At 38.1% G+C, this 22,766-nt stretch overlaps 1 long non-coding RNA gene across 1 annotated transcript in view; it reads right to left on the bottom strand.

The window, feature by feature from the left end:
- Nucleotides 1–4,691: 4,691 nt before the first annotated feature.
- LOC118906672 overlaps nucleotides 4,692–22,766 on the bottom strand; it is a 76,858-nt gene continuing 58,783 nt past the window's right edge. The window contains exon 3 of the long non-coding RNA XR_005022572.1: nucleotides 4,692–4,865. This is a non-coding gene — a long non-coding RNA (uncharacterized LOC118906672). The remainder of the gene's footprint in view (nucleotides 4,866–22,766) is intronic.

A 22,766-nucleotide genomic window follows, 5' to 3' on the forward strand; every position in this document is an offset into this window, starting at 1 on the left:
GGTCAGATCCCAGGGAGAGGACTGGGGTTGGCTGCGTGAACACAGCCTGAAGGGGGCTAGTGCGCCACAGCTAGCCAGGAGGGAGTCTGGGGAAAAGTCTGGAACTACCTAAGAGTCAAGAGACCATTGTTTCAGGGTGCATGAGGAGAGGGGATTCAGAGCACTGCCTAAACGAGCTCCAGAGATGGGCACGAGCCGCGGCTATCAGTGCGGACAATAGATAAGGGCATGAAACGCTAACACTGCTGATGCAGCCACCAAGAATCCTGTGTACAAGCTCAGGTCACTATCCACACTTCCCCTTGCAGGAGCCTGTGCAGCCCACCACTGCCAGGGTCCTGTGATCCAGGGACAACTTCCCCAGGAGAACACATGGCATGCCTCAGGCTGTTGCAACATCATGCCGGCCTCTACCACTGCAGCATTGCCCCGCATGCTGTACCCCTCTCTCTCCTGGTCTAAGTGAGCCACAGCCCCCTAATCAGCCACTCCTTTAAACCCCTCGTGTCTGGGCAAAGAACAGACACCAGAGGGCGACCTCTACATGCAGAGGCAGAGCCAAATCCAAAGCTGAAACCCAAGAGATGTGTGAAAAAAAAAGAGAAAGGAAATTTCTCCGTGCAGCCTCAGGAGCAGTGGATTAAATTTCCACAATCAACTACATGTACCCTGAATACGTGGAATACCTGAATAGACAACGAATCATCCCAAAATTGAGGTGGTGGAATTTGGGACCAACTGTAGACTTGGGGTTTGCTGTATGTGACTGACTAGTTTCGATTTATATGATTATCTTAGTTTACTTTTTAGTGGTTCTTTGAGAAGGTAAACAAAATTGATAAACCATTAGCCAGCCTCATCAAGAAAAAAAGGGAGAAGACTCAAATCAATAGAATTAGAAACGAAAAAGGAGAAGTATCAACTGACACTGCAGAAATACAAAGGATCATGAGCGATTACTACAAGCAACTATATGCCAATAAAATGGATAACCTGGAAGAAATTGACACATTCTTAGAAAAGCACAGCCATCCAAGACTGAACCAGGAAGAAATAGAAAATATGAAAAGACCAATCACAAGCACTGAAATTGAAACTGTGATTAAAAATCTTACAACAAACAAAAGCCCAGGACCAGATGGCTTCACAGGCGAATTCTATCAAACATTTAGAGAAGAGCTAACACTCATCCTTCGCAAACTCTTCCAAAATATAGCAGAGAGAGGAACAGTCCCAAACTCATTCTACAAGGCCACCATCATTCTGATACCAAAACCAGACACAAATGTTACAAAAAAAGAAAACTACAGGCCTATATCACTGATGAATATAGATGCAAAAATTCTCAACAAAATACTAGCAAACAGAATCCAACAGCACATTAAAAGGGTCATACACCAAGATCAAGTGGGGTTTATCCCAGGAATGCAAGGATTCTTCAATATATGCAAATCAATCAATGTGATACACCATATTAACAAACTGAAGGATAAAAACCATATGATAATCTCAATAGATGCAGAGAAAGCTATTGACAAAATTCAACACCAATTTATGATAAAAAACATTCCAGAAAGTAGGCAAAGAGGAAACTTACCTCAACATAATAAAGGCCATATATGACACACCCACAGGCAACATCGTTCTCAATGGTAAAAAACTGAAAACATTTCCACTAAGATCAGGAACAAGACAAGTTGCCCACTCTCACTACTATTATTCAACATAGTTTTGGAAGTTTATCCACAGCAATCAGAGATGGAAAAGAAATAAAAGGAATCCAAATAAGAAAAGAAGAAGTAAATCTGTCACTGTTTGCAGATGACATGATACTATACATAGAGAATCCTAAAAATGCTACAAGAAAACTACTAGAGCTAATCAATGAATTTGGTAAGGTAGCAAGATACAAAATTAATGCACAGAAATCTCTCATATTCCTATACACTAATGATGAAAACTCTGAAAGAGAAATTAAGAAAACACTCCCATTTACCACTGCAACAAAAAGAATAAAATACCTAGGAATAAACCTACCTAAGGAGAAAAAAGACCTGTATGCAGAAAACTATAAGACACTGATGAAAGAAATTAAAGATGAAACGAACAGATGGAGATACCATGTTCTTTGATTGGAAGAATCAACATTGTGAAAATGACTCTACTACCCAAAACAATCTACAGATTCAATGCAATCCCTATCAAACTACCACTGGCATTTTTCACAGAACTAGAACAAAAAATTTCACAATTTGTATGGAAACACAAAAGACCCCGATAGCCAAAGCAATCTTGAGAAAGAAAAATGGAGCTGGAGGAATCAGGCTCCCTGACTTCAGAGTATACTACAAAGCTACAGTCATCAAGACAGTATGGTACTGGCACAAAAACAGAAATATAGATCAATGGAACAGGATAGAAAGCCCAGAGATAAACCCATGCACATATGCTCACCTTTTCTTTGATAAAGGAGGCAAGAATATACAATGGAGAAAAGACAGCATCTTCAATAAGTGGTGCTGGGAAAACTGGATAGCTCCACTTAAAAGAATGATATTAGAACACTCCCTAACACCATACACAAAAATAAACTCAAAATGGATTAAAGACCTAAATGTAAGGCCAGACACTATCAAACAAGTCAATCCAAAAATGGGCAGAAGACCTAAATAGACATTTCTCCAAAGAAGACGTACAGATTGCCAACAAACACATGTAAGGATGCTCAAAATCACTAATCTTTAGAGAAATGCAAAATAAAACTACAATGAGGTATCACCTCACACCAGTCAGAATGGCCATCATCAAAAAATCTACAAACAATAAATGCTGGAGAGGGTGTGGAGAAAAGGGAACCCTCTTGCATTGTTGGTGGGAATGTAAATTGATACAGCCACTATGGAGAACAGTATTGAAGTGCCTTAAAAAACTAAAAATAGCACTACCATGTGACCCAGCAATCCCAGTACTGGGCATATACCCTGAGAAAACCAGAATTCAAAAAGAGTCATTTACCACAGTGTTCATTGCAGCACTATTTACAAAAGCCAGGACATGGAATCAACCTAAGTGTCCATCGGCACATGAATGGATAAAGAAGATGTGGCACATATATACAACGGAATATTACTCAGCCATTAAAAGAAACGAAATTGAGTTATTTGTAGTGAGGTGGATGGACCTAGAGTCTGTCATACAGAGTGAAGTAAGCCAGAAAGAGAAAAACAAATACTGTATGCTAACACATGTATGTGGAATCTAAAAAAAACAAAAAATGGTTCTGAAGAACCTAGGGGCAGGAGAGGAATAAAGACACAGACGTAGAGAATGGACTTGAGGACATGGGGATGGGGAAGGGTAAGCTGCAACAAAGTGAGAGAGTGGCATGGACATATATATACTACCAAATGTAAAATAGATAGCTAGTGGCAAGGAGCCGCATAGCACAGGGAGATCAGCTCGGTGCTTTTTGACCACCTAGAGGAGTGGGATAGGGAGTGTGGGAGGGAGACGCAAAAGGGAGGTGATATGGGGATATATGTATACATATAGCTGATTCACTTTGTTATACATCAGCAACTAACACATACTCCAATAAAGATGCTAAAGAAAAAAAAAAAGGCAAGAAATTAGTGTTAGCAAGGATATGAGAAAAGCAAACCCTTTTGCACTGTTGCTGGAAATGTAAACTGGTGCAGCCATTATTGAGAACAGTATGGAGGTTCCTCAAAAAATTAAAAATAGAACTATTACATTATCTAGCAATTCCATTTCTGAGTATTTATTTGAATGAAATAAGAACACTTATTGGAAAAGATACCTCTCATGTTCATTGCAGCATTACTTACAAGAATCAAGACATGGAAACAACCTACGTGTCCACTGATGCATGAATGGATGAAGAAGATGTGGTATATATACACAATGGAATATTATTCAGCCATAAAAAGAAGGAAACTCTTGTCACTTGTGACAATATGGATGAACATTGAGGGCATTATGCTAAGTGAAATGTCAGACAGAGAAAGACAAATACCATATGATCTCACTGATTTGTGGAATCTTAAAAAATAAACAAACCAAACAGAACTCATAGATACAGAGAACAGATTGGTCATTGCCCAAGGTGGGGGATGGGAGCGGGGGTGAGCAAAATGGGTGAAGGTGGTCAAAAGATACAAACCTCCATTGTAAAAAAATAAGTCCTGGGGATGTAATGTACAGTATAGTGACTGTAGTTAATAATACTTATTGTATATTTAAAAGTTGCTAAGAGAGTAGATCTTAAAAGTTCTCATCCTAAGAAAAAAAATTACAACTATGTGTAATGGTTGATGGACGTTGACTAGACTTATTGTGGTGATCATTTTCCAGTATATACATGTATCAAATCAATATGTTGTACACCTGAAACTAATACACTATATAAGTCAGTTATATCTCAATAAAAAATTTTTTAAAAGTCACTTGATCACTTAGTTAAGATGGTGTCTGCCAGGTTTCGCCACTGTAAAGTTAAACTGTTTTTCCCTTTCCATACTTTACTCCTGTTTTTAAATAGAGTAGTGATAGGTTCACAGCAGTGCTGCACAGACAGCACAGACATCTCCCGTATGCCCTTTGCCCCCTCACGTGCATAGCCTCCCCCATCATCAACATCCCCTGTGTTGTTAGTGGCAGCCATACCAGTGGTAGAGGAAGTGGCATTTTCACCAGATTCATCAGATGGCATGATTTCAACTGAAGTTTCAGTTACTTGGCTTCCATTGCTTTTGGTCCATTTTCAAACTTGCTTCTTCAGCCTTGGTACTGAGTCTGTGAGATTTCTGGTATTCTTTAGTTACCAAAGTAACTTAGGCAGAACTCTGATGAGAACAGATGGAAACAGAATGTAAAAATAAAATCTCATCCGATGAAATTTTCAAAACAAACAGGGAGAAAAACGGTTTCAGGTATACGCTGGTGATTTCTAATTGAGTTATCTTATATTGATTTTTAAAAGAACTCCTTCAGTTAATTGCCCCATACTCATTTTTGACCTTAAACAGCACAACATTAAATCTTTCCAAATCTTGTCTGCCCAGACCAGGAACTATGGTGCTTATTCAGCGTCTAAAAGTCTGTGTTTGTAGACTTGGAATGGGCAAAATTTGATAGAATATATCTCTGAGCAAAAATAAAATACAAGATGATGCCCAATAAAGTTCCAAGTACAAGAGGATCTCAATAAGTGTTGTTGGTTGTCAAGATCTGTGAGCTAAGGAAAAAGAAAATCAAAACTTTAGAATACTTAAGGCATTTAATGGTGGGAAATTTTCTAGTATATTTTTAAATGTCAAAAAAACAGTTTTTTTTAAAGTATGTCTTCTACTCTTAAAGGTTTATTTCAAACATCCCTTCAGTTTTCTCCAGCGAGTACTAATTGTGCTCTTGTTGTCAACCCGTTCTTAGTCCTTGTCATTACAGGTTCAGTGGCTGCAGAGGTTAAATGTTTTGACAAATACTGGACGTCATACGTTTTACACTGTGGATCAGCATGGATGATTTTTAGCTTCTTCAGATGGCTCTGTAATGGAGTTATATTTGGAAGTTTCCCAGTATGGTGCAAAAGCCTCAGAGAGAGAGGAAGTTTATAAACTGCAATTCTACAAGGAGAAGAAAGGCCAGCTGCTCATCCTGCATGATTCCTCCTTGAGCTTTTGTATTTTCTCAGCTAGACCTTTCAAGCTTGCTATTTATAAATTTATTTTCAGTATGCTGAGTGGTGACAAAGATTTGAACTGGCCGGCATACTTTCATTCAGTATGCAGAGAAGCCATTTAAAGACTGAGATAACATATCAAGGGAAAAAGATAAAACCTGACAATAAGGGAAGGTGAGGGAAAAGGAGCATCCTTGACCGTGGATGACAATTACATCAATTACAATGTTTTAACCTACTTACTTTCCTGAAAAGAGGTTCTTGTATCTCTGTTTGGTTTATCCAAAAATTTATAGGCTAAAAGAACTGTTGAAAGGTTTCCATATCTGTAACATTTTTAACTTTCTGTGAAAGTTCCATAGAAAATTGCAATTTTTCCTCTTGCAGGAAATTAAAAATAATGCATGAAGATCTTTTAAAATTTTAGTCTATTACTTCCAGACTTATTTTATGACCTAGTTATATATCAAAATATAGATAGAAAAATTATATCAGATAATTACTAAGAGTTATTCCTTATTTAATTAGAGCAGTCAGCATTGGGAGGCAAGAAAATTAATGGAAATAAAGATACTTCAGTATACTTCAGGTTATTTCTTTAAATATATTACAGAGTTTTCCATTTCATTGACAGTTGTCGTGACATTTGCAAACCCTAAAATTGAATTATGCCAGTTCTGCTTACATATTTGGAATGGTCCATGGGAAGGATAGCTCTTGGGTGATAAATTCTCTTTCCATTACTGTATGGAGTAATATCAAGTGCCATCTCCTATTAACTTTGTTCTCCTCATCAAAGAGTGCATTCTATTGTCTAACCTTAAATTTAGCTATTCATGGAAATGAAATATTTTTTTAGGTTAGGTAGGTTGGTTAATGCAATTTACTATTTGCCAAGCATTACTCTAAGCATCTCACAAATATTAAGTCATTTGGTTCTCACAACAGCCCTAGAGAAGAGGTTCTGTAATTATTCTCATTTTACAGATGTGGAAACTGAGGCAAAGAGAAGGAAAGTAATTTGGCCCCATTTACACAGTAGGTGGCAGAGAAAGGATTTGATTTCCAGAATGTGCACTCTTGACCACTATACTTCATTGACTCCAATTAAAAAAAAATTAGCCTCATGACAGTTTTATTCAATCTTCATGTGTTTTAAATATAGTGCCATGTTTTTGTCCAAGAATATTATTTTATTATGTTTTAATCTCAAATTGCCTCTGTAACCGATGCACAGTTTTGTGACATGGCATCTTAGTGGGGGGCACAATATAACAAAGCCAATGTCCAATCCTAGGGCTTTGCTGTTAAAGCCAAGGACCGATGTGTCATCTACGATTGCATGGGGCTGTGAGTGACAAAGAGCCACAAATGACAGTGGATTAAATAAGATGCTTATTTCTCACTCATGAAAAATGATTGGCAGTCCAGCTCTGGTACGATGGCTTCACAGAATCATCAGGGCTCCTTCTAGTTTGCTGACTTGCCTTCCTCGGCACGTGACTTCTACCTTATGGTCCAGGATGTGGCTCAGGTTCCAGCCATCACAGGCCAAAATATTGAAAAAAATGGCCCAGAATGGACATTTCCTAGAAGCTCTACAGTCCACTTCTACTTGTGTCCTTTTGTCCATATGTTAGTCACATGGACACATCTAGCTTCAAGGGAGGCTGGGAAATGTAGTATTTATTTATACAGCCTTGTGCCCCACTGAAATTGAAGGTTCTATTACAGGAGAGAAAGGGTGAGTGGAGAGCAAGTGTTAAGAGACATCTAGTGGTTTCTGTCACATCCAGGGCATAACTCTTGAGTTTCCATTTGTAACTTGGGAAATGGTGAATTCTACAAACTTCTCTAATAACTAAATTTCATTACCTTAGCAATCTCTCCTCTTACATGCAATTGTTTCCTCTGGTTACATCTCCAACACCCTAAGTCTTAAACCCTTGTGCAGTTGAAAGATAATCCAAGGCACAAACCCTAACCGCCATTACTCTCATTTTCCCTCCCAAAGACTACTGGACTCCTGTTATTTTTCCTGCCAGTTTTTTTTCTGCTATGTGTTTTTTTGGTTTTTTTTCCATTTTCACCAATAACTTTATTGAACAATGTATTCACCATTTTTTCCACTACGTTCTGCCATTTTTCAGGCAACTTCATAATTCCATCTTCCCATGAGCAAAGAACTGTTCCAGGTGCCTTTTACTGTCTTCCAGGGAATTGAAGTTTTTTCCATTAGGAGAATTTTGTAAATGAGGAAAACTTTCATCTTCTTTTTCAGTGTTTTCTGCCTTTGCTTTTTACCTGAAGCTAACATTGCCTTGGCACCAAAACATCCCTTAAAGAACTTTCCAGTGAAGGACCGTTCCTTCTTCTCTTCCCACTAATTCACAGAGAGAAGGGAAGTCGGCATATTCCTTCTTTGCATTTATTCCTTTTGTCCTATCAGATGACTATCTGCTATACCATCGGTTCCCAGTCCCCCCGAGCCCATTGCTGGGCACCGCTCCCCCGCCCGCCCCCCCAGGGAGCCTTCTACCTTCCTCAGTGACTCCCTTTCCTGCTCTCCACTCCACATCCTGCCTGGAGTGTCCTTTTGCTTGTCATGGGATCTCAGATATTGAGGCCGTGGCAACGGTGTTAAACTAGGAAGGTGCTGGGAAATGATGCAGTTGGGAGAAGAGACGTGACTTATCTTGAGAGATATGCATTTTTTTAACTAGTCTTGAAAAGTTGCCTGCTCAACCCTGTAAACCTGTAAAAACTTCATTTTGTTCTTTAACAGAAGGACAGGACTTAGTTTTGTGAAGACTAAAACTGTTTCCCTCCGAAACTTTGCTGCTTGATACCATTTCACTAAGAACGGAACAGCCTACTCTTACGTGAATTATCTGAGTCTCAGATGCATAGAAGCAGTCCTGCAGATTCCAGAGAAGGGATTTCCAGACAAGGCATTCCTTATTTACCTTAACATTGTATCTTCCAAGGAAACATAGCCCAAATCTACTTTGTAGCCCAGGACTGGTATTTACACACAGATCTGCTTTACCTTGAGCCAAACATTGCTTAATAAAATTATCTAAACTTCTCACTTCCCTACCCCCATGCCCAAATTCTATAATAACCTTATCTAGTTCTTTGTTTGTGGAGAGGCATTCCAGGTTTTTCTTAGAGTGTCCTGCCTTATGGCAAGAAGCCAATAATCCCTAATTTTTAAAACTACAGGTTGGTCTCAGGAGTTATTATCAGACAGGCTGTTATAAGCCCTACCATGGTGCTGAATTCCTGAGGTCAATGAGATGTCGTAGATTTTGTGAGCTTATTTTACTTAGTTAGCCTAAGGTCCCAAGGGATCAAAGCTAATAATCTGGCAAGTCCCAGTGTGAGTAGAAGTTTCCAGGCAAGAATTGTAAATACAGAGGAAGGAGAGTGCAGCGATAAATACTTAGAGTTTGGATACACAGATACGTATTTTTATCTTGGCTCCAGCTATTGAAATTCTGTGCCCTTGGTTGTTACTTAATCTCTTAAACAGTGTTTTTCTTCTCCATAAAAGTGGGAAATAAGAACACTTACAGCATTGTTATAAGGATACAATGCAACTGATTTACTGTAGGCTCGGCACATGATACAAGCAATGAGTGACAGCTGTTGTGTTTGTACAGCGCACTTCATTTATAGTCAAAGAGGAATGGACTCAAATCTCTACATTTCTATTTATAGCTTTAAAAAAACCTTAGGCAATTTATCTCACTTTGCCCTGTATGCAAAATGGGAATAAGAATACAAATCTGACACTAGTGTGTTATTAAGTGTGATGACACAATAAACATATCCAATATAGTATCTGGTAAGCAGTAAGCATTGTATTAATGTTAATTGTCTTTTTCTGCCTACCCTTGGCTTTTAGTTGTGCTTTGAGAAATATAATAATTGAAAAGAGTACAATTTGAAGAGGATAATATTTCAGTTGACATGCATACGTTATATGTGAGTAGGGCTGTTTTCCATGCTCCTCTCCACAGAGTATGTTTCTAGCTGTGAAGTGGGGCAGGGACTATTGCTATAGCTGAGCATATGTGGCCTCTTCCTGACCCAGTGTCCACCAGAAAAGTGTTTCTGAGTCTTCTGATAACCACACAGACCTTTCAATTCCAGATATCACCTTGCTATCTCTTGTCCAAAGTGTGGACAGACAAATTAGCATTAGAAATGTACAACCAGCTTTTTACTCAGGGGTTCTGGTAATAAATATAATTGACAGAGTCACAGATAGAAGACTGGACACGCTGCTCTAGTTCAACTGCCATTGTTCTTTACATCAGCTAGGATTGCAGGCTTCTACCTCAGCTGTCTCATGTGGATACTCTTTTTTTTTTTTTTTTTTTTCATTTAAGACCCTTTGCTTCATATATCCTGGCTTCCCCAAGACCCATCACTCAGTGTATGTAAAATTCCAAATGTTTTCCTCTGTCTTACGCATACTCTGGCACCTTCTGCGAATCAAAGGTGTGTGTGTATGTGTGTGTGTGTGTGCATGTGTAAAGCCATTACAGTTAGCTTGAAATTAAAATTCATTATTATAAGGCATCCTTTATTGGACTTTAAACTTGAAGCAAAGGTATCAACATCCTTCTTGCATCCGGAAATATTACGTACTTTCATGCCTGAATGTTTCTTTTCCATCCTTAGGTTTTTTGTTTTGCTTTGTTTCTGAAACTAGTGAGCTCTTTAAAAATAAGAAAACAAGTAAATACATAGGCCTCTGAAGTGTTTGGTCCTTCATTCCTAATTTTTAGAGGCAGTTCTGATTCCAAGCTATCTTTCAGAGACCAAAGAAATTAAGAATGGCATGAGAAGAAAATTGGTCATATCACTATAAAAAACAGCCACTCTGGTTCAGCATAATAGATGAGGTCTTCAAGTGAGCTGCTGTGTGATTATTTTACAAAGTAGGGAGCATTTAGTTTATGAAATGTCTTTATTTTAGACTCTAGTTTTTGTGACATTTTCTAAAGAGTCATTCTTCATAAATCCATAGATTCTGGGAATATATCTATTAGCAATTCTTAACCAGGAACATACTACAGACACTCTCAGTCTAGGATCACTTAATTTCAAAAATTTTATAAACAGACGTTTCAAAATTCAAATCGCACAAGGGGTCAATCTTAGAAATTCTCTGTCCAATCCACGTTTCCCAGTGTGAGCACCGCTACTAGATCAGAACCTTGTATATCCTTGGAGGCCACTTTACACTTAGTTCCTGGCCTGAAATTTTTCAGAAAATCCAAATAAATTTGAAATTTGGCTGCAAACCCATGTGAGACCTACTGAAGGTTTTCATTCTCAGGGAAGGTGTTTTTACTCTGGAATCAACACCAAGACTTGAGTTTTCCTGGTGGGGTAGTGGTCTTTCCTCCCTCCTCTCCTGCAAACTCACACAAACCCCCTTTGTGTTTCTTGGTTTAAGGGGAAGGGGGGCCAAGAGGGAGGAGTTGCTTCTATTATTTTCCAGGCAGAGGGTGTCTCTGTTTTGTCTTCTGTACTTTCAAGACTCACAAGATGAGAAAAAAACTAAACATGACTTTCTCTGGTTCAACAAAAGGCTTCAAGTGTGCATGACTCTACTCTTCCACTTAATTCTGTGTTCCCACCATTATTATATACTTGTTTTTAGTTTAAGCTCATTACTTCTTTCAGCTCACAAATGCATTCAAAAAGACTTGTTTACAAATATTTCTCTAGCATTTTATACCTGTATCGATATCGATATTGCTATCGATATGGATATATGTAATTAAAAGGAGATGTCTGGATTTCTGGGTTGCTGAAAATGGATATTTTGCCTATTAATTCTGGATGTCCCTTGTATTTATTCACAGAGGACATGTTTTGCAGATACAGGTTTTGGAAACAAACAACTCATTTGATTCAATGAGTAGAATTAAGGGAAGTTTTATGGTACACTTATTAACAACATCGCCATTATGGGTGTAAAAGGAAGGAAAATAAGATCTTTACCCTTTCTATATCACCTTATCCTTTCTATTTTCTCTCTCGTTCTTTTCTTTTACTAAAGGTTGAGTTTTAGTCCATAGTATATCCCTCCACTTTTTTTTTTTCTTTTTTTTTCTTAATTAATTAATTTATTTATTTTTGGCTGTGTTGGATCTTTGTTTCTGTGCGAGGGCTTTCTCTAGTTGCAGCGAGCGGGGGCCACTCTTCATTGCGGTGCGCGGGCCTCTCACTATCGCGGCCTCTCTTGTTGCGGAGCACGGGCTCCAGACGCGCAGGCTCAGTAATTGTGGCTCACGGGCCCAGTTGCTCCGTGGCATGTGGGATCTTCCCAGACCAGGGCTCGAACCCGTGTGCCCTGCATTGGCAGGCAGATTCTCAACCACTGCGCCACCAGGGAAGCCCTCCCTCCACTTTTGAAGAATATTATTCAGTGAATTGACTTCTGTTTTAAAATACTTAAAGATCATTATTGGATCATTATTGGTCTATTATTCTTGCCTTACTTTTCAGCAGTAAATCCATAGCAACTCACACAATTTTAATTCACATTACTTTTGGTTTATGTCATAGTTTATGAATAGCCTATAAGAGCAAACAAACTATGACAAATTTTACAATCACATTTTTTGCTTTGAAATATAATATTATGTTTAGAGGCAACTCATTACCAAGTTATAATCATTTTTATTTAAGTCAAGGAAAATAAGTGTACTTGATGCAAATTTATAGAATCAAGATTAACATTAAGAAAGAATAAAAATATCCCATAAGACTCAGAGTATTACTGATTTTTTGTTTTATGTGTTTCTTATTTTTAAACAAATTTGCATTTTGAAAGTTGAGATCATTTTGTACACACTGTTTTCTGTTTGCCTTTTTTTTTAAACATAACTGTACAATGTTATTGAATATTCTTTCCAGTCCTGGTTTAATCGTTGCATAGTCTTCTATTACATGTATGCAATACTTTGATTCTTTTAACCACATTCGTCTTGTTGGAGATTTATATGGTTTCCAATTATTCAGTGTTTCAGATATTACTGATGCAATACTCACTTTTGTATTTAAATAATTTACGCATCTCTATTTCCTTAGGGTAAATACTCAGACGTGGAATTCCTGGGTCAAAGAGAATTTTAAGGTTTTGAAATGTTGTACCTGTTAATATTCCCCATAAGTGTAGAATTCACATTTCCTTACATACTAATAACAATGGATATTAGGGCTAAAAATTTCCTCTCTAGTAAACCAACTGTGGAAATTATTATTATTACTTTTGAATCTCTTTGTGTATTGAAAGAACAAATACCTCTGTGGGAACGCTATGCCCAGTTTATTTATCAAGTTTACTTTGGGCCAGTATCGATCATTCTTTTGTGAAAAGATGTTCTTAAACTAAAAACAAACAACAAACCCCCCTCTTCACACAGCATGGCTGCATTTTCCCTTAGTAACAAGGTTCAGTGGACCCACCACGGTCCAGCTGCGGCTTTGTCTCCTCGACGTGAGGCTTTAACGATTGTCCAACCTGAAGAGGAGAGGGTCAAAGAGTGGGGTGTGAACCAGAGGGACTCGCAGGAATCCTTCCAGAGCCGCTGTGTGACCCTCCCCTGGACGCTGGGAGGTTTGTGGGGACCAGCTCCGTTCTTGCCGATGCTCTTTGGTCGGAGTTTCCGGGGGTCAGGACCTCATCCACCGGGGCCAGGCTCCTGCCGGGCAGCGGCTGTTCCCCGCTGACTTTGGGGGCAAAGGGAGGGGACCCCTCGAGGTCCGGCCCGGCCCCGCGCAGCTAGGGCGCAGCCGCTTAACGGCCCCTCAACTTCCTCAAGCCGGATCCAGGCGAGCGTAGGAATTATTATCGAGGTACATTATTTTCGTAATTTACCAGAACAACAAACTGTGGCCGAAGTTTCCAACTTACTTCATAATATTGCCTCCAAAGGTTCAAAGAACCCTTCATGAGGCACAGTTACCTTTTTAAGGTACTTGAAAGTACAGTGCTCATCTTTTTAACTCTCCCCAGATTCCTTCATGCTTCCTGTGGGTATTCTTCAAATGTATTAACCATTGTTTTAAAGTCTTCATCCATCCTATACATTTGCCTGGACTTCAGCAATGTTTGAAATGAAAAGTTTGAAATGTTTGGCGTATACTGTGATTTTTATATAAGGTTCACCATCTCCATATATTTTATTATTTATTTTTTTATGGAGATGGTAGATTCTGATTCTGGCTTTGTTTTAATTTTTTATTTATTTGTTTATTTGGCTGCATTTGGTCTTAGATGAGGCATGCAGGTTCTTCGTTGCAGCATGCAGGCTTCTCTCTAGTTGTGGCTCACGGGCTCCAGAGCCCCCGGGCTCAGTAGTTGTGGTGCGTGTGTTTAGTTGCTCCAGGGCATGTGGGATCTTAGTTCTCTGACCAGGGATTGAACCCACATCTCCTGCATTGGAAGGCGGATTCTTAACCACTGGACCACCAGGGAAGTCCCTGTATATTTTAGTTTACTCATGCTGTAGTATTTGAAGAGATACAATAGTATTGTATTTGAAAACTCAGGCTCTTGAGTCCTGCCTGGGTTTACACTCCTGACTTGGACACTTACTTGTTGTGGATCTTGGGCGAGTTACTGAGCTTTTCTGTGCCTCAATGTCTGTGTAGTTAGAGTGGCTCTAATAATAGCAATTGGCTACATAGGATTGTTTGGAGGAGTGGATTACTTAATATGTGTAAAGTGCTGAAAGGAATACCTGGCGTATTAGCTGTTATTGCTATTGTCATATACTGGATCAATAATTTTAATTTTAAACAGAAAATACAGATATTACACTTACCCCTCCCATAAGAATCATGAACTGCTCATTTTATTAATGTAAGTATCATATACGACAGGAAAGTACTGGCAAAAGCTGACTTAAAAAAGTCTTGGCTTAGGTTTAAAGATGAAGTGAAACTTGGAATAGATCTGTCTTTGTCCTCACGTTTTTAGGAGGATGTGAAGACAAACAGGGAGAGAAAACTGGCCCTTTTCAGAGCAGAGTCAAGGCCATCGATACAGTAGTGAGGATGGCACACAAGCAGTCACAAGTGCAATGTCCATGATGAAAGAGAAAGTTCAGGAGGAAACTGCGCATGAGAGATGTCTTTTGGAGAATGGTATCGCAACTAGTAATAATGTAGCCCAATGAATATGTCAAATTTTGCCCAATAAGATCGGCCATTCTAACCCTGGGAAGGTGCAAAGAAGTGTACTGAGAGTCTAGACATCCTCTCTCCAGTACGGCTTCAAGGAGTCCAGAAAAGTTCTCCCCTCTTGGACTGAGGCTGAAACTTGAGAAGGGACCATGAGCCTCACCATCCTCTACTCCAAGAATTTGTAATTTAGCTTTGAAAGACTGTCATCCCCTGAGGGCCATGGCCTGGCCACCAGAGTTTTACTGCTCACAGCACAGACATGTTGAAAATTCTCAGTCTGTTCTTTGTGCCAAGACAATACAGAAAGTCATGAATGATGCAAGGTTCTGAGTGATGTTGTCCCATGACTTTTGTGTAGCTTCGAGTTTTCTGGTGTTTAATTTCTGCTGCCATGGAAACTGTCCTGAAAAGCACAGACTGTCGGTGATTTCCTGCAGGCAGAGTGACAACATATCTAAGAAGAGTGGTACTGTCTCTATTACCGTCAATCAATATTTATTGGACTCCAGCGGCCCGTCTTGAGCCACATTAGGCGTTCGCACTGAGATTTGCCCCTAGCTTACACATGGTTGAACTCAGACACAGGAGGTCAGATGCGTGAAGCAAGGCAGCTCCAGAATACAGCCAAGAATTAAGGCTATACATTCTGTAGAATTACGGCTTTCGAGACTGAATCACTAGGGTCTTGGTGAAAATTTTAAAGCACTCTAAATGTCAAAGTGCGAACCAAAGGAATTTAGGTTCCATCAGAAATAGTAACATTGGAATTATGTAACTTTAGAATATACATGTTTGACAGACTCATTTTTCTTGATGTTCCTTATAGTCTTTTTCTATATGATATTTAGATTCCTATTCTATTCCTATTCCTATATCCTTTTGCATTTCTGGAGTCTTTGTTATTTACCTAGTGTTTTGCAGAACCACTCGGCTTGAAGCATCTGTAAGTTAGGATGAAGTTTCTGGATCAACTCATTCTGTTGGGATTCATGTCTTAATTATTTTGTCTCTGTCATAAGCAGTTTCCCCACTTCCTCAGCCTCTATTTCTGTACGTGGCCAGTTTGCTGGAACAAAGTATCCCTAGGCAGCCTCAGATGTGCCCTTTAGTCTTTCCTTAAGTTACTCCCTTTCTGAACTTATATCTTAGCTCTTGTAGTTCACATCTCTTGGCTCTATTGCTTTCTCTGTTTCTTCTCCTACGAGCAAAGAAAAATTAAAACAGCATCAAAACTCACTATCAGCCTCTTCCCACACACTCCCTGCTCCTCTTGTCTAGAATTTTCTCCCCTTTACTAACTTTACCTTCTTGGTCCTGACTATTTTGATGCTGGAAGAGTTAAAATGCCTCATCTTCAGTGAAGCTTTTCTTAATGTCCTAACATCTAGTTATGAACTCCCTCTCCGTTTCCACTACACTTAAAACAATGATTCCGTTACAGTGTTTAACTCCTTATATTGTACCTACTTGTTTAAATGTCTATCTCTGCACTTCCCTGAGAGTTCCTTGATTGAAGTGGCTACATCTCATTTATCCTGGCATCTTCTGTTTTAAGCTCAGAAGTTGGTATCAATACAGATAAGTTTATTAAAATGAATGAACAATAAGGCATAAGATTTAACAAAGAAACCACTCTTTATAACCTTACTGTTTTGTTCCTTTAGAGTAATGTACTACTTTACATCTATAATGTACTAGAGGACAGGAGCTAGAGTTAAAAATCTCCCTCTTGCTGACTCTATACATCAGCATAAGATACATACTGAACCGACGTTAGTTTATATTATGTCAGTTTACATAACATTGAGTTAAAATTGTTACACACTCACTAGATAATGCCCAGATCCACCAAATGGTTCAATGACTCCAGTTATCAGCAGACAATAGTGACATTTGCAGAAACTGTGAAATACCACTGTTGCATCCAGAAAGCTTGATGACAAATATCATACCACTGCATTCCAGTTTTTATGGAAAAATGGAAGTTTTGGAGGTGGAGTACAACAGTTAGTGTTTGGGGGCATTCTGCTAGCATCTGAATGACAATACCCTTGGTTATTCTCCACAGTTAGCTCATAGGTAGGTTTTTTAACCTCGTTATCTTTTTCATTTTTCAAATGGGGAAACTGAAGAAACAGGGATGTACATGTGTTCATCTGTAACAACAGTTATTAACATTTTTTTAAACATCTTTGTTGGAGTATAAATGCTTTACAATGGTGTGTTAGTTTCTGCTGTATAACAAAGTGAATCAGCTGTACATAAACATACATCCCCATATCTCCTCCCTCTGGCGTCTCCCTCCCACCCTCCCTATCCCATATTCTCTATTATAAGTATTTTGCTGTTATCACCATTTCATTCTTTAGGAAAAACACTTAAAAACTTAAAAAAATAAATTTTAAAATTAGGGACTTCCCTGGCGGTCCAGAGGTTAGGACTCCACGATTTCACTGCCGAGGGCCTGGGTTCAATCCATGGTCGGGGAACTGAGATCCCACAAGCCACGTGGTGTGGCCAAAAGTAAATAAATAAAAAATAAAGGAAGACACTTAATGGAGGCATGATTGACATGTAAAGGGCTGTATGTATCTGTATGTATTTAACATATACAACTTGATGAGTCTGGGGATAAGTATACGCCCATAAAACTGTCACCCCCAGGGTTATAGACATATCCGTCACCTCCCAAAATTTCCTCCCACCTCCTTTATTATTATTATCATGATTTGTGTGTGTGGGTGGTAAGAATATGACATAAGATCTACCTTCTTAGAAAATTTTAAGCATACAAAACAGTATTGTTAGCTATGGGCACTATGCTGTATAGTAGATCTTTACAACTTATTTTGCGTAGCTGAAACTTTATGCCCTTTGACCATCACCTCCTCATTTCCCGTCCCCCTGGTCCCTGGTACCCATCCACCACTGTACTCTCCACTTCTATGGGTTTAACTGTTTCATATTCCACATGTAAGTGAGATCATCCAGTGTTTGTCTTTCTGTGTCTGGATTGTTTCAATCAGCATGGCTTCCAGGTCCATTCATGTTGTTACAAATGGCAGTATTTCCTTCTTTTTTTAAAGGCTGAATAATATTCCATTGCATGTATATACCACATTTTTAAAAGCTGTTTATCTGTCTGTGGACATTTAAGTTGTTCCCACATCTTGGCTGTAGTGAATAATGCTGTAGTGAACATGGGGGTCAGCTGTCTCTGTGAGACCCTGATTTTAATTTCTTTATCACCATTTTATTCTGACTAGAATATGAAAGGTAGAAAGTTTGAAATATTTTCTCAGTTTAAAATTATGTTTTCTTTCAACTTGGGGGTGTTTGAACCAAAGAGCCAGACAACACAGAAAAAGGCAGCTTCTTCCATGTAGGTTGGCACTTAGTTGGATAGGTGGTGCTGTTGCAGAGATGGGTTGAACTGGGTAGTAGAAAGAGAAAAACAGCTTTTCAGATGTCTTATGCGTAATTTCATCATGTATTTGTGAGGTGTTGCGATACTCTAAGATAGCAACTATATTCAACTTATTCTGATGTAAAATTGAACAGTTTTCAATTTAAAAATTAAATATAATGAGAAGTTATTAGCTATTTTGGCTTGTTTGCACCATTTTTACTCTTCACCTGGATAAATTAATGTGGTGTTATATAGTTTGCTGATAAGAAATAAAGCTAACTTGCCCAAAAGAAAAATCAGAATTAAATGGTAAATCTGTTTCTAATCTGTGGCTTAGTTACTGAGCCATGCTGTTTCCACAGTATATTTGTATCACAATCATTAGCTCTGGCATTTACATTTGTAACCCTGCCCTTGTTTTGGTCATTTTTTATAATAGTGCCGAAATGTTCAAATCATAGCATTAAGTGAAATGGTATCAAGCTCCTAAAAATTTTACCCTTTACTTAAAAAATCCTAAAGTCATTCAAAACAAACAAACAAACAAAAGGTTTCAGCATAATTTACAAGTACAGAAACAACTTTCCTCATTTCTTAAGTCCTAAGAAAGATAGTATTTAAAATATAGCTATTATTGTTGACTCATAAATGTAGTCTTTCAGATCATTATATTCTCCAGTTAAACATCTTCTAGCACTTCGAAACATATGCTTGTTGAACGACCATATTTTTTAACATATTGAAAGCACTCGTCACCATATTTTATCAATAGGTTCCACTATGTTTTATTGCCATGAGGACCCAGCTGCTCTTTCTCTGAAACCTGCCAGAAGATTCATTATGGAGCCCTTTCTCTTAATGCCTTTGTCCCCTTTCTTTCAATTATATAATTCTTTATATAATAATTCTTTATATAATTCTTTAGCATGTACCATCTTCCTGTTGATGCGAGGTGGTTTTAAGAATTTGATGATTTGAACAAAGGACTGTTTTCTTTTCCTTTTTCTTCCCCTCCCGTCTCCCTGTTTTCTCAAGTGACTGCCAAGCAAGAATAGCTATGTCTTAGGAAGAAAGGAAAATTAATAAAAAATTATTATTAATCACATAGGCCAAAGGGCCTATGAAAAACATATGAGAGTTGCACACAGAGGATACTCAGAAGTCCAGCATCATCCAGCTGTAACTGGTAAGCAATTGGTGTGATTGACAGAGGAGAAGAGAAAACTCTATCATATGAAATGGAAATTTTCTCATGGCTAGTTTTCCACTACAAAAATAAGAAAAATTAATACTATATATGTCACTAAAATCATGATAAATGACACTGAAACTTATCATAAGCTTATCAAAGTATCATAAAAATAATTGCAACCTAAGTAAAATGTATTCATAATCCTTCCTTCATTCAATTAACAAATGCCTAAGAATGCCTGCTATGTGTCAGAAATTGTCTTAGGTATTGAGTATAAAGTGCAGAGTTAGATGAACAAAGTCCCTGACCTTACAGAGCTTAGAGTACAGCTATGTTTCAGATTATATGTTGATTTCCATGCCTTTGTCAGTATTTAGGTTTCCACAGTTGTATGTCTAAAGATACCTGGAATCTAAGATTTAAAGGGAACATTGACCTGCATCTAATTTAATTATCTATGATTTTTCAATGATCTCTTGTGTTGATGAAAAATTAATCAGTTGATCTAAGAAAGCAATGGAAAATTTTATTCGAGCCAAATTTGAGGATTACAACCTAGGAAGAGCATTTCAGAAATCTCTGAGTCTTTTGTGTTTCCATACAAATTGTGAAATTTTTTGTTCTAGTTCTGTGAAAAATGCCAGTGGTAGTTTGATAGGGATTGCATTGAATCTGTAGATTGCTTTGGGTAGTACAGTCATTTTCACAGTGTTGATTCTTCCAATCCAAGAACATGGTATATCTCTCCATCTATTTGTATCATTTTTAATTTCTTTCATCAGTGTCTTATAATTTTCTTCATACAGGTCTTTTGTCTCCTTAGGTAGGTTTATTCCTAGATATTTTATTCTTTTTGTTACAGTGGTAAATGGGAGTGTTTTCTTAATTTCACTTTAAGATTTTTCATCATTAGTGTATAGGAATGCAAGAGATTTCTGTGCATTAATTTTGTATCCTGCTACTTTACCGAATTCATTGATTAGCTCTAGTAGTTTTCTGGTAGCATCTTTAGGATTCTGTATGTATAGTATCATGTCATCTGCAAACAGTGGCAGCTTTACTTCTTCTTTTCCGATTTGGATTCCTTTTACTTCTTTTTCTTCTCTGATTGCTGTGGGTAAAACTTCCAAAACTATGTTGAATAATAGCAGTGAGAGTGGGCAACCTTGTCTTGTTCCTGATCTTAGTGGAAATGGTTTCAGTTTTTCACCATTGAGGATGATGTTGGCTGTGGGTTTGTCATATCTGGCCTTTATTATGTTGAGGAAAGTTCCCTCTATGCCTACTTTCTGGATGGTTTTTATCATAAATGGGTGTTGAATTTTGTCGAAAGCTTTCTCTGCATCTATTGAGATGATCATATGGTTTTTCTCCTTCAATTTGTTAATATGCTGTATCACATTGATTGATTTGCATATATTGAAGAATCCTTGCATTCCTGGGATAAACCCCACTTGAACATGGTGTATGACCCTTTTAGTGTGCTGTTGGATTCTGTTTGCTAGTATTTTGTTGAGGATTTTTGCATCTATGTTCATCAGTGATATAGGCCTGTAGTTTTCTTTCTTTGTGACATCTTTGTCTGGTTTTGGTATCAGGGTGATGGTGGCCTCGTAGAATGAGTTTGGGAGTGTTCCTCCCTCTGCTATATTTTGGAAGAGTTTGAGAAGGATAGGTGTTACCTGTAGTATAGTCTGAAGTCAGGAAGGAATCAGGCTCCCTGACTTCAGACTATACTAGAAAGCTACAGTAATCCAGACAGTACGGTACTGGCACAAAAACAGAAATATAGATCAATGGAACAGGCTAGAAAGCCCAGTGATAAACCAACGCACATATGGTCACCTTATCTTTTATAAAGGAGGCAAGAATATACAGTGGAGAAAAGACAGCCTCTTCAATAAGTGGTGCTGGGAAAACTGGACAGCTACATGTAAAAGAATGAAATTAGAACACAGCCTAACACCATACACAAAAATAAACTCAAAATGGATTAAGGACCTAAATGTAAGTCCAGACACTATCAAACTCTTAGAGGAAAACATAGGCAGAACACTTTATGACATAAATCACAGCAAGATCCTTTTTGACCCACCTCCTAGAGAAATGGAAATAAAACAAAAATAAACAAATGGGACCTAATGAAACTTAAAAGCTTTTGCACAGCAAAGGAAAACATAAACAAGATGAAAAGACAACCCTCAGAATGGGAGAAAGTATTTGCAATTGAAGCAACTGACAAAGGATTAATCTCCAAAATTTACAAGTAGCTCAGGCAGCTCAATATCAAAAAACAAACAACCCAATCCAAAAATGGGCAGAAGACCTAAATAGGCATTTCTCCAAAGAAGATATACAGATTGCCAACAAACACAGGAAAAGCTGTTCAACATCACTAATCATTAGAGAAATGCAAATCAAAACTACAATGAGGTATCACCTCACACTGGTCACAATGGCCATCATCAAAAAATCTACAAACAATAAATGCTGGAGAGGGTGTGGAGAAAAGGGAACCCTTTTGCACTGTTGGTGGGAATGTAAATTGATACAGCCACTATGGAGAACAGTATGGAGGTTCCTTAAAAAACTAAAAATAGAACTACCATACAACCCAGCAGTCCCACTACTGGGCATATACCCTCAGAAAACCACAATTCAAAAAGAGTCATGTACCAAAATGTTCATTGCAGCTCTATTTACAATAGCCAGGACATTGAGGCAACCTAAGTGTCCATCAACAAATGAATGGATAAAGAAGATGTGGCACATATATACAATGGAATATTACTCAGCCATAAAAAGAAATGAAATGGAGTTATTTATAGTGAGGTGGATAGACCTAGAATCTGTCATACAAAGTAAAGTAAGTCAGAAAGAGAAAAACAAATACCGTATGCTAACACATATATATGGAATCTAAAAAAAAAAAAAAAAAAAAAGAAAGCTCTGAGAACTGTTCCACCCATTAGAAGACACAGTTATAGAAGTTTTTTGAGACAGAGGGCTGTACATCAAATAGCTTACATAATCCAGATCTAAGCGCCATGTGACCCCTTACAAGATCAAGAAAGACTGTTATCTTTAAGGAGTTGTCTTATGGATGCTAGGAGGATGTTGTTCTTTATGGTTGGGCAGGTATTTCTGCCCATGGGGGAGGTTTGGTCGATGCCTAATGCACATACACCATGCAGAGGGGGGACAGAGGAGGCCAAAGGGCAGAGAAAATTTTTTGTTTAAATTTTTCT

This window comes from Balaenoptera musculus, chromosome 14 (genome assembly GCF_009873245.2).
Source record: "Balaenoptera musculus isolate JJ_BM4_2016_0621 chromosome 14, mBalMus1.pri.v3, whole genome shotgun sequence".
Classification (NCBI taxonomy): domain Eukaryota; kingdom Metazoa; phylum Chordata; class Mammalia; order Artiodactyla; family Balaenopteridae; genus Balaenoptera; species Balaenoptera musculus.